At 36.7% G+C, this 12,908-nt stretch overlaps 1 pseudogene; it reads right to left on the reverse strand.

The window, feature by feature from the left end:
• Nucleotides 1-3,459: 3,459 nt before the first annotated feature.
• Nucleotides 3,460-3,965, reverse strand: LOC108178698 (nucleolar and spindle-associated protein 1 pseudogene; annotated as a pseudogene).
• Nucleotides 3,966-12,908: the final 8,943 nt, after the last annotated feature.

A 12,908-nucleotide genomic window follows, 5' to 3' on the forward strand; every position in this document is an offset into this window, starting at 1 on the left:
AAAACTCCAAACTCATCCTAAGAAACTATCACCTTGATAACAAAATCAGATAAAGACACACAAAAAAAGTAAATTTCCAGCCAATATCCCCTCAATACTCCGCAATCAAGTAGGATCTCTCCAAGTGTTGTAAGGATGTTTCAATATACAGAAATCAATAGGCCAACGCCTCGGCTCAATAGGCTAATCCTCTGCCTGCGGCGCTGGCATCCCATATGAGCACCAGGTTTTAGTCCCGGTTGCTCCTCTTCCAGTCCAGCTCTCTGCTGTGACCCGGGGTGCAGTGGAGGATGGCCCAAGTGCTTGGGCCATGCACCCCATGGGAGACCAGGAGAAGCACCTGGCTCCTGGCTTTGGATCAGCGTGGTGTGCCGGCCACAGCGGCCATTGTGGGGTGAACCAACGGAAAAGGAAGACCTTTCTCTCTCTCTCTTTCACTGTCCACTCTGCCTGTCAAAAAAAAAAAAAAAAGAAAGAAAGAAAGAAAGAAATCAATAAATGTGATTCACCACACTAACAAAAAAAAAAAAGAAAGAAATCAATAAATGTGATTCACCACACTAACAAAATAAAGGATAAAACTATATAAAATTTCAGTAGATGGAGAAAAAGCACTTGAAAAAAGACAACATATTTTCATGATAAAAACTAAACAAATTAGTTATAGAAGGAATATATTTCAACAAAACAAAGGCCATATTTGAAAACTCTCATTTAACATACAGAAATGGGAAAAGTTGAATTTTTCCTCTAATATCTGGGACAAGACAAGGAAGCCCACCTATGACATGTCTATTAAACATAGTACTAGATTTGTAACCAGAGCAGTTAGGCAAGTGAAAGAAAGAAAAAGCATCCAAATTAGAAAGTAAAAAGCTAAATCATTCCAGTTTGTGAAAAGAAATTATATATAGATATATATGTATGTATAGATAGATATAAACATATAGATAGATATCCATTAAGTCTCTATTTAAAAATTGTTAGGACAATATATGAATTCAGTAAAGTTGTACCATGCAAAATCAACATGTAAAAAAGTTGTCATTTCTATACACTAACAATAAAGTTTCTTAAAATAAATCAAATAACCTCACTTATAACTCCTATAAAAGTAAAATACTTCTGAGTAAATTTGTCCAAATATGTGAAAGATTGATACATTGAAATGATAAAATATTAATGAAAGAAATTGAAGAAAAACAAAGTTCATGCTCCTTAATATTGCTAAAATATCCATAATACCTAAATTGAACTTTATATTCAATATAATCCCTATCAAAATATCACAGACATTTTTCATGGAAATAGAAAAATCTAAACTAAAATTCATATGGAACTACAAAACCTTGGCAGCTCATGACAAGAGCCTATGGTGATTACTGATGCCATAAACAAGAGTGTCAATTTGTTAAGTCAACAACAGGAGTCACTGTGCACTTACTCCTCATGTAGGATCTTTGTCCTTAGTGTGCTGTACATTGAGATTTAATGCTATAACTAGTACTCAAACAGTATTTTTTCACTTTATGTTTCTGTGTGGGAGCAAACTGTTGAAATCTTTACTTAATGTATGCTAAACTGATCTGTATATAAAGAGAATCGAAAATGAATCTTGATGTGAATGGAAGGGGAGAGGGAGTGGGAAAGGGGAGGGTTGCGGATGGGAGGGATGTTATGGGGGGAAGCCATTGTAATCCATAAGCTGTACTTTGGAAATTTAAATTCATTAAATAAAAGTTAAAAAAAAAAAGAAAATGAATCTTGATGTGAATGCAAGGGGAGAGGGAGTGGGAAAGGGGAGGGTTGCGGGTGGGAGGGACATTATGGGGGGAAGCCACTGTAATCCATAAGCTGTACTTTGGAAATTTATATTCATTCAATAAAAGTTAAAATAAAAAAAATACCCTGAATAGTCGAAGCAATCTTTAGCAAAAAGAACAAAGTAGGAGGCATGTATTTACCTAACTTAAAAATATACTACAGAGCTACAGTAACCCAAACAACATGGTACTGACATAAAAACAGAAACAGAGAACAATAAAACAAAATAAGGAGCCCAGAAATAAATCCATGCATTTACAGCCAGATGATTTTGGTAATAGTGTCAAAGATACACTAGCAATGGGGAAACGCTCTTAAATAGGTGAGTTGGGAAAATTGAACATCAAATATAGAAGAATGAATTCAGACCCTAACTCCTAAAGTATACAAAAGATTTTCAAAATGGATTACACAGTTAATTTTAAGACCTAAAAGTATAGAACGACTACTAGTAAAAAGCATAAGAGGAAAAAATTCCATGTCATTGAACCCAGGAATTAATTTTTTTAGTTATCTGAAAAGGACAGACAATAAAAGCAAAAAATAGGTAAATGAGCTTATATTAAATTAAAAGTTTCTACCCAGCAAAGGATACAATCAATAAAGTGAAGATGGCCGGCGCCGTGGCTCAATAGGCTAATCCTCCGCCTGTGGCGCCAGCACACCAGGTTCTAGTCCCGGTCGGGGCGCTGGATTCTGTCCCAGTTGCCCCTCTTCCAGGCCAGCTCTCTGCTGTGGCCAGGAAGTGCAATGGAGGATGGCCCAAGTGCTTGGGCCCTGCACCCCATGGGAGACCAGGAGAAGCACCTGGCTCCTGGCTTCGGATCAGCGCGGTGCGCCGGCTGCGGCGGCCATTGGAGGGTGAACCAACGGCAAAAAGGAAGACTTTTCTCTCTGTGTGTGTCTCTCTCTCACTGTCCACTCTGCCTGTCAAAAAAAAAAAAAAAAAGCGAAGAGACAATCTCCAGAATGATAGGAAATATTTTTTCAAACTGTATACATGACAAAGGATTAATAAAGGGCTTAATATAGGAGCCGGCATCGTTGTGTAGCAGGTAAAGCTGCTGCCTGCAATACCAGCATCCCATACAGGCGCCAATTTAAGTTCTGGCTGCTCCACTTCCTTTCCAGCTCCCTGCTAAAGTGCCTGGGAAAAGCAGTGGAGGATAGCCCAAGTGCTTTGGCCCTTGCATCCATCCTGGTGGGAGGCCAGGAGGAAACGCCTAGCTCCTGGCTCCTGGCTCCTGGCTTCTGCCTGGCAAATTCTTGGCCATGGCAGCCATTTGGGGAGTGAAGCAGCAGATGGGAGAACTCTCTCTCTGTCTCTCCCTCTCTCCCTGTAATTCTGCCTTTCAAATAAATGAAATAAAATTAAAAATGATAAATATAATAAGAAACTCAACTCAACAGCAAGAAAACCAATCATAACACCATATAAAAAGGGGAAATATCTGAATAGACATTTTTTCAAAATAACATTTACAAATAACCCATAGGTATATGCAATATACTCAATATCACTAATCACCAGGAAAATATGAATAAACATCAAAATCCAAATACATACAACCTTACTTCTGTTCAAATGAGTATTACAAAAATGACAAAATATGCAAATGTTTTCATAAGAATGTGGAGAAAAATGAACTCTTACACACTATAGGAAGAGGGAACTTCTGCAGTAGTCCCAGGAATCTGGTCTTCCTGCTTTTCTTGACTCTGGAATTCAGTGCTCTCACTGATTGTTATCTCTGAAAGATCCTGCTGGGGATCAGGGTTCCTGTGGGCTGTCTTGCGCCTTCTCCTCCTTTTGATGACTTGGCCAGCCGGCTCCCTAGCAGCTTGTTCCTCGCCACAAATCTCTATCTCAGGCTTGCCACAGGAGGAAGCAGAGGTTTGACCTTCAGCCTGATGCTCCTTTTCTCTTCCTGCTTCCTCTTTCAGGTGGGCTTTCAAGGCTCTTAACAACTTCTCTGCCTTCAGGTTAGCCCGGAGGCCCAGACTCTTGGCTAAATTTTGCAGGTCACTGTACTTGAAGGAGTCCAGCTCCTCCGGAGAGGGGACGGTCATCGTGACCTGTAACCGACGCGGTTAAACACAGGCTCCAACCGCAACCCTACTCGGCTCCCTTCAAAACTGGCGCCCTGTTTAAACTTTAATAAAACAATGTAGTGGCTTTCTCATGACTAATGCTTTTTTCCCTTGTTGATGAGGAAATCTGACCTGATACATAGAGCATGATTTGAGGTGTGGCCAGAACTCTGGCCATGACTGAATTTTCTGGGAAGAATAGATGCATAATTATTTAGTAAAGGCAAACAGAAATTACCACTATTTAACTAAAGAAATAGAGAACTTGAATGGTGTATTCCTATTTCAGGACCTACGTTCACAGATTTTAAATTCCAAGGATCCATTATGTTGTTGTGGAATATAGAACAAAGATTAAAGTGTCCTAGTATCAAACTGAGGAAAATAAAATTACAGATGAATATACTCAGGATTTTATATATAGTAAAGAAATAATTAACCTTTATGGACAGAATAGAACTTTTGAATAAACAGAAAATAATTTATTCCTGGAAGTTTGTTTCAATATTGTAAAGGTGTCAGTAAATTTACTCAATTCCAACTACAATGTAATTGCAAAATATGTTGACATTTCTGAAAACCATATAGAGTGGTAGTTGGCAAGCATAATAAAAATTTTTAAATGTCAAAAAAAAGCAGCTATTATGGAAACCACTATGGATGTCTTCAAAAAACTAAAAATACAAATACCATGTGGTCTACCAATCTTGCTATAGGGTATATATACAAAATAAATAAAATCACTCTGTTCAAAGACACATCTGTACTCTTATGTTTTTTACAGCACTGTTCATAGTGACCAAGTTATAGAATCAATTTGAGTGCTCAACAACTGATGAATGGATAAAGAATATGGTATATATACACAATGGAATCTTATTCAAAATCCTATCATTTGTAACAATATAGATGAATCTATAGGATATTATGTTAAGTAAAATCAGTTGGAGTAGAAAGGTAAATACCAGGTGATCTTACTTATATATGAAATATGAAAATGTGATTTCATATGTATATATGTATATACTCCAAACATCATGTTATTCATGAAAAATGCATACGATTTTACTTATCAATTTAAAATAATACTAATAATAAAAGGAGAAAGGAGTAAAGAGTCCAATGATAAGAGAACAAATAAACTCGGAGTTTGTCCATATCATTTTCAACATAAATGTCATGGATTACTTTAGTAAGGCAGATTTATATTGAAGGGATGTAGGTGAGTGACTGGAGTGACGTGAAAACTGGGAATTGTAATAAACTATTACACTTTAAGAACAGTTAGAATTGCCTTGTAAAATAGTGGATTCCTATAATTTTATTTACTAAATGTGGTAACTCACACTCATGTGGACAATGTTTTTTAAAAAAATTATCTTTATAAGATAAGAAATATATAGGGAAGTAGCTGAAGAGCATGGGAACTCAAAAGGATTTTTTGTGTGTGTATCAAAATGGAGAGAAGACTTTTCAAATGCTAATTAAAATCATGGATCTCTAGGAGTACGAATATGTCAGAATATGAGCAGAAATGTGTGTTTTAATTTTTTAAAATTATCTTGGACTCAATAATTCACTTAAACAACTATGCTTCCTACAGAGGACTGGTTAGAGAGACACCCAGGGCCAAAAAGGGGAGGATGCACCTAATATAATTACATATGGAATGCGAAAGATTATGGAGTTTTTGAAGAATTAGATGTGTGTCCTAATCAGTGCTGATTTGACTTTCCAGAAGTCCATCCCAATCCCTTGTGAGGAGAGTACATACACCAGGCACTTGACTTGGACTTTGTAAAATTCCTACTTGTACATTTTTGGCAAAAAGCTCATTCTACTGGAGGCAGTCCAAGACCATCTGGACAGTGCTGTCATGAGTAGACTAAGATACTGTCCAGATAGACAGTCACACTTCGATCCAGGAAAGTCCTGAAACACCATGTTCATAAACTATTGGAAAATCGCCCAGACATAATAAAATCCAAAAGGCATAATGGTGCATAAACACGCCAGCGGTACAGAGTGCAAAAGGGCATCCTCCTGTTATCTCACTCCTGAAAGCAGGCCATGTCATTGAACCTGTGAGGAACAGGTAGATTGATGGGTTTGTTGACACAGGTTAGGGATCAGTGAGAATAATCCTCTTCTTGATGTAGTTTTTGGTCAGCATCTTTAAAAAAAAAAATGAACTCCAGTCAGGAAATTAGCTATTCCAATAATGTCTGTGTCTTGGGTTTTGCAAACTAACATTTTATCAGCAACTCCATAATCATCTAAGGTTAAGGAACTAGCATACTCACAATGTTTAGGAGGAGCTAAAAACTCAATAACAGGGCCGGCGCTGTGGCACAGTGGGTTAAAGTCCTGGACTGAAGTGCATCCCATATGGGTGATGGTTCTAGTCCCGGCTGCTCCTCTTCTGATCCAACTCTCTGCTATGGCCTGGGATAGCAGTAGAAGATAGCCCCTGCACCCACGTGGGAGACCCGGAGGAAGCTCCTGGCTCCTGGCTTTGGATCGGCACAGCTCTGGCTGTTGCAGCCATCTGTGGAGTGAACCAGTGGATGGAAGACCTCTCTCTCTGTCTCTACCTCTCTCTCTAACTTTGTCTTTCAAATAAAAATAAAATAAATCTTTAAAAAAAAGATTTGCAAAAAAAAAAAAATCAATCACCAAGGTGAAGGGATCCCAGGTATCTAGTAATTCATGGCATATTATGTTATAATTTATAGAAAATATTTCTGTCTTTCGTACCAAAAATAACTTCTAGTAAGGAGTATATGTATTTGTGGAATTTTTGTTATAGATGGTAGGACAGCAAATGCTACAGTGTCTAATGATAAAATTATCCAAAGTACTTAAAGATAAAGTGTAGAATGCATTTTCTGTAGGTGATAATGGAATTATGTGTCTCTGAGAAATGTGGAGAAATTAGACATTATTTAATAGGCAGTGTCACCCCATAAAACTATACAAAAGCTGATGGGAATTATGTGTATCAGAAGTATTCATTAATAAAAGAACAATGTTGGCTGGGTTCATAAAATCAAGATCTGGTCCACCAAATTATTTGATGTTGATTCTACTGTGAGATGTCCATGCCACTTTTAGATCCAGACAAACGAAGCTAAAAAGCAGTGACTGAGTTTGATTAAAAATTGTATCACTAGTGCCCAATAGAGAGCCTGATATTTAGAAGTTACTCACCAAATGTTTGCACAATAAATAGATACACCTCTGTAGCACAACAGGAGGTTTTTAGATCATACTTCCCCACTACTTAGTGGAATCAGTTTAACTGAGTAGAATCTAACATTGGGATCATATAATCACTTTGCTCATGTATTCAGTAAGCCTTAGTTTGTTCAGTTTCCAATTAGTTTCCTGGATGCAAAGGTAGAATTATAAGCAAGACCTTCTTTTCCTTCTATTCAGGTTTAGCCTTTAGCAAAAACACAAAACAAAACAAAACAAGACAACAACAACAACAAAAATAAAACACACACACACACAAAAAAAACAGCCAAACACGCACCAAGATGAAAAAGCTATAAAAAAAAAACAGCAAGTTTTAAAGCCACTTTTCATTGTCATAAACACAGGAGGAGGAACAAGGTAATTCCTAAGGTACATGAAACTAAAACTTCACAGTCCAAGCAAGGAATGGTGTGTACTAATGGTAGAAAGGTGGAACAAGTCAGGATTTAGCGATAGCTTCCAGCATAACGCTGAATTGTCATCATCCTCTCAGGATGGGATAGAAATTCAATCAACAAATTTATACCAGATGTAACAGCAATAGCACAGAGTTAATACGTCAGGCTGCTAGAAAAAGAATCAGAAAATCTATTCTTGGGGGCCGGCGCTGTGGTGCAGTGGGTTAACGCCCTGGCCTGAAGCTCCAGCATCCCATATGGGTGCTGGTTCTAGTCCCAGCTGCTCCTCTTCCGATCCAGCTCTCTGCTGTGGCCTGGGAAAGGAGTAGAGGATGGTCCAAGTGCTTGGGCCCCTGCACCTGCATGGGAGACCAGGAAGAAGCACCTGGCTCCTGGCTTCAGATCGGCGCAGCGCTGGCCATGGTGGCCATTTGGGGAGTGAGCCAACGGAAGGAAGACCTTTCTCTCTGTTTCTCTCTCTCACTGTCTATAACTCTACCTGGATCTTCTGGATCTCCCACTCAAGTGCAAGGGCCCAAGCACTTGGACCATCTTCTACTGTTTCCCAGTTGATCAACAGGAAGCTGGATGGGAAGTGGAGCAGCTGGGACTAGAACCAGTGCCCATACAGCATGCCGGTGCTGCAGGTGAATGTTTAACCTACTACCTCACAGCACCAGCCTAGAGAATTTTTAAGTATTCATAAATTGAATTACACATACACAAATAATCCTGAAATCCCCCCAAAATACCTCACTTAAAGCTAACTGAGCTTTTTAAATTCACACATGTTTTTTGGGTCTGGATTCAAAGTAATACATAGTGCTGCATTATATTGCATATAAATTAAAGCTGATGAATTTTAATTGTGAGTCTGATAACCAAAGGCAGAATGTGTTGAATAAAGGATGAATATTTCCCTGTATCTCCTGCATAGCTACCACCATCACTACCTTCTCAATTAGCAAAGAGCTACAATATGTCCTATTGGGGACTAGTCAATATCTCAAGCAAATATTCATGGCTGAATCTGTCTCTCACAGATTATATAGTCACAGAAAAATATTTTTCTCCATTCTTTCTGACCCACAGCTACTGAATCGTGTTCTAAGTTGAGCTGAGCAATTAGTGGCCATTAGATGGTAGCAGAGTACTATGGACTAGTACAAACAAATGCTGGCTAGTGAAAGGATCCAATTTGCCTTGAGCAATTGCCAGGAATGGTAAAACTGATGAATTATGGGCTTTTGGATGCCAACTTTGTAAGTCTGGGTGGAAAATTGGATCCCAATTTGCTCTTGAGTACTGACAGGGTATGATCACAGCAAAGTCACTGCACAATGCAAGAGAGGAAGCAAGAGACTTCTCTGGCTTGGAAATAAAATTCAGTCCACAACAGCACTTTTAGTCAGTTTTAAAACTGAAGAAAAAGTTAGATCCCAAACTGCTATAATATACAAGCACATGCCAGGAAAGAAAAGAGGCTGGAAAGAAGCCACAAAATTAGATATAAGTCAGAGGGTAATCACCATCTCCTTCCTCACCCTCAGGGTAACAGCATAGAAGAGCGGTTAAAACTCCAAACTTTAAAAAAAGGCAAACTTCAGCATTGCTGATTAACGGCAATGTGACCCCAGCCAAGTTTTACTCAAAATTATTGAGTCACAGTTACTTTATTAGTAAAATGGGAGAAATAACTAACTTATAGGATTGTTGAGTGAGCTAAATAAGGTATTATTTAAAAGTACAGTACAAAGTGATAATTCTTTTTCTAAATGAGAGCTATAGTTAGTCAGAAAATTACCACACCTTCCTGGTTCATGATATCTCCTAATTTGAGTTGTAGGTGTAAAATTAGATCATGACATGTTTTGATTCATCAATGTATTTGTTTCTGACTGTAGTTCCCAAAATGTATAAACTTGATATATTTTGGGCTGAGAATGAGCCATATCCTATGGACACTATTTATTCTTCAAGACGTCTTTGAAATTTACCCCTCTTAGTTCAGCTCTAACAATTTCAACCTCATATTATCTGTTTTTTAAAGAATTCCATGTACTTTATGTAATAATTCACGTCATGAACTATATTTTCTTTCCATTAGAGCTATTTGTATTGTGAACTAAACTGTAAGTTTCTTGAAAGAGGGACCATGTCAGGTTTATCTTTGTATCCCACGAAGTACCTATTATATACTCCATAAATGATTGTATTAGTTCAAACAAAGGCAACAAACACCAATGAATATTGAATCCAATGTTCTGAAGATGATGTATCTCTTCATCACAAGTCAAATGCTAGGATTATCTTCAAATTATGCAAGAGAATAACTCAAGCAGCCTAGAATTTTTGAGACAGACATGTAGTTCAAGGACAACATCGGTGTGAAGTGTAATTTCTGAAAATAAAATCTTGGTATCACTTTAAAGACAAGTTTCAAAGAGAACATTTTGATGCAGCTTTCAGGACAGTATGTTTGATATTTGCCTGTCAACCAGAGCACACAGTTATGTGTGGTTCTCTTGAGGTGACAGCTCCTACATGTGCTATGATCGAGTAGGAAAGAAAAAGTAGTCATGATTGACTCACGTTAAAATATGTAGAAACTTGACAGTGCTACTGCCATCTAAGAAACTACAACACAGAGAAAAGTAATACAGTATGGTGGACAAGAATAAAATCCTAATTTTATTCTATCATTACCAGTGGAAATTATAGTGAATAATTTATAGCTTCTGATCCTGACTTTTCTTATCTAAAAATGGGCATGGGATGGGATGGGAATTTAGTCTAGCAGTTAGCTCTGGCCCCATATTAGAGTACCTGGGGTTGACTATCTGGCTCCAGAATATTCACTATCAAAGTTTCTATTCAGTAATGCATTAAAAGAGTGAGCTTATGCAATAAGGCAAGAAAAAATAAATGTGTTAGATTTAGAAAATGAGTATTCAATTTTAAAGAATAATATAATTCACAGTTGCATCAAAATATCTAAGAATAAATTTGAAGCATATTTTTAAAACATTTATCCTGATGTATGTGTCCATAGACAGGTGAACAGGTAAAGAAAAATGTCACACATGCACACACACACATACACAATGAAATATTATTTAATCTGTAACAATGAATTTCTTCAACAAGAAAATAAGCATCTATCGAAAATCTATAGATAATGTTATACTCAGTGATATAAAATTAGAAGTTTTCCTTGTTCCTTACCCCTCCCTTCATAGGTCAGGAACAAACCACAGATGCCAAGTTTTAACATTTTTAGCAAATATTTACCTGTAGTTCCAGCCAAAACACTTGAAAAAAAAAGAAATAAAAAGCCTCCAAATTGTATAAAAAGAATTAAATAATTTTGTATTCACATATCAGAATCGTATATACATAAAGAAAATCCTAAAGTATCTACACAAACTGTTGGGAAATAGTACACTCACCAATTTGAAAAACATAAACATAAAATATCAGTTATATATCTATATGCTAAAAAATTAGAAATAATAATTAAGAAAGCAATCCCATTTATAATAGCACACAAGAGGATAAAACACTTGGAAATAAACTTTTAAAGACAGTAGGCTAGTACACTTAAAACTACAAAATGCTGCTAAAATTTAAAAAGGAAATAAATAAGTTAAATAATGCTTATGAACTGGAAGAGGTAACATTGTAATTATAGCAATACTCCCAAAAGTAATCTTTAGATTAAATTTAATCCCTGTCAGAATTCCAAAAGACTTTCTGGCAGAAATAGAAAAATGAATCTTAAGCTTCATATGGATTTTGAAGGTATTGCCAAACTGACCCTATAAATGCAAGCAAAGTTGACAACTCAAATTTTCCTATGTCAGAACTTATCACAAAGCTACAAAATCAAGCAGTGTGATATTGGCAGTAAAAACACACACACATATTTATATACACACATATATGTTTCAGTAGAACTGGGAGTCCAGAAATAATGGAAATTGACTTAAATTGTTGCAATTTTTTATTTTACAATTTTTTAACACTGTGTCACATTTACTTCAATAGAAACATTATAGGTATATAAATACACATAAATTATTTTGTCTTTAAATCAGAGATATTAGTATCAAAGTGTGAGAGATTCATGACAATGTTTATAACAGGGAAAAAGGTGTATTGTCATTTACATAGTGTGATTCAATGAAGCAATATATATATATAAATATCAAATAATATGACAACCATAAAATTTTATACTCTATATGTATTAACTCCCACAAATAAAAGATTTCCATCAACTGATGATTAGATAGAGAAAATATGGTATATATACATGATGAAATATTACTTATCCATAAAACAGAATGAAATCCCAACATCTGCAACAAAATAAATGGAACTGGAGATCATTATACTAAGTAAACCAGTCCTAGAAAGACAAATACCACACATTTTCTCTTATTTGTGGGGGTTAATCGATTTCTTTAAAAATATTTATTTATTTATTTATTAAACATCATCCCTTATATTTAAACAGAAATACAGATCTTTAAAAGTGTATAAACATAGGCCGGCGCCGCTGCTCAATAGGCTAATCCTCCACCTGCGGCGCCGGCACATTGGGTTCTAGTCCCGGTCGGGGCGCCGGATTCTGTCCTGGTTGCTTTTCTTCCAGGCCAGCTCTCTGCTGTGGCCAGGGAGTGCAGTGGAGGATGGCCCAGGTCCTTGTGCCCTGCACCCGCATGGGAGACCAGGAGAAGCACCTGGCTCCTGGCTTCGGATCAGCATAGCGCGCAGGTCGTAGCGGCCATTTGGGGGGTGAACCAACGGAAAGGAAGACCTTTCTCTCTCTCTCTCTCTCTCTCTCTCTCTCACTGTCTAACTCTGCCTGTCAAAAAAAAAGTGTATGAACATAGAACACAAAGTGTAGTTTTTACTTAAGCAGTTACATGAATGAGGCTGTTTTTAAGTTCCTTCACTGACAACCCCATTTTAAACACTGAATAAACTGTACTTAAATTAATAGTAGTAAAAATTTATATTTAAACATGAAAATAGGGAACAACAAATAAAGACTATGAAATATCTTCAATACCAAACAGATGAACAAATCCACACTCAGACACTTTCTGAGGTATATCAAAACACCTACATCAAAGGTTGCATTCATCTACAAGTATTGATACATGTTCAATGCTGAGACAATTTGTAGCTATTACATTATATACAAAACAGCATTAGACGACTATGGTTCACATTTGAGAAACACAGATTTAAGCTTTATGCTAAAACTTGCCAATTAAACATTATAACTAATGCAGTGACAATTACTCATTTCATATTTTTTTCTGA

Source organism: Oryctolagus cuniculus, chromosome X, assembly GCF_964237555.1.
Source record: "Oryctolagus cuniculus chromosome X, mOryCun1.1, whole genome shotgun sequence".
Taxonomy (NCBI): Eukaryota; Metazoa; Chordata; class Mammalia; order Lagomorpha; family Leporidae; genus Oryctolagus; species Oryctolagus cuniculus.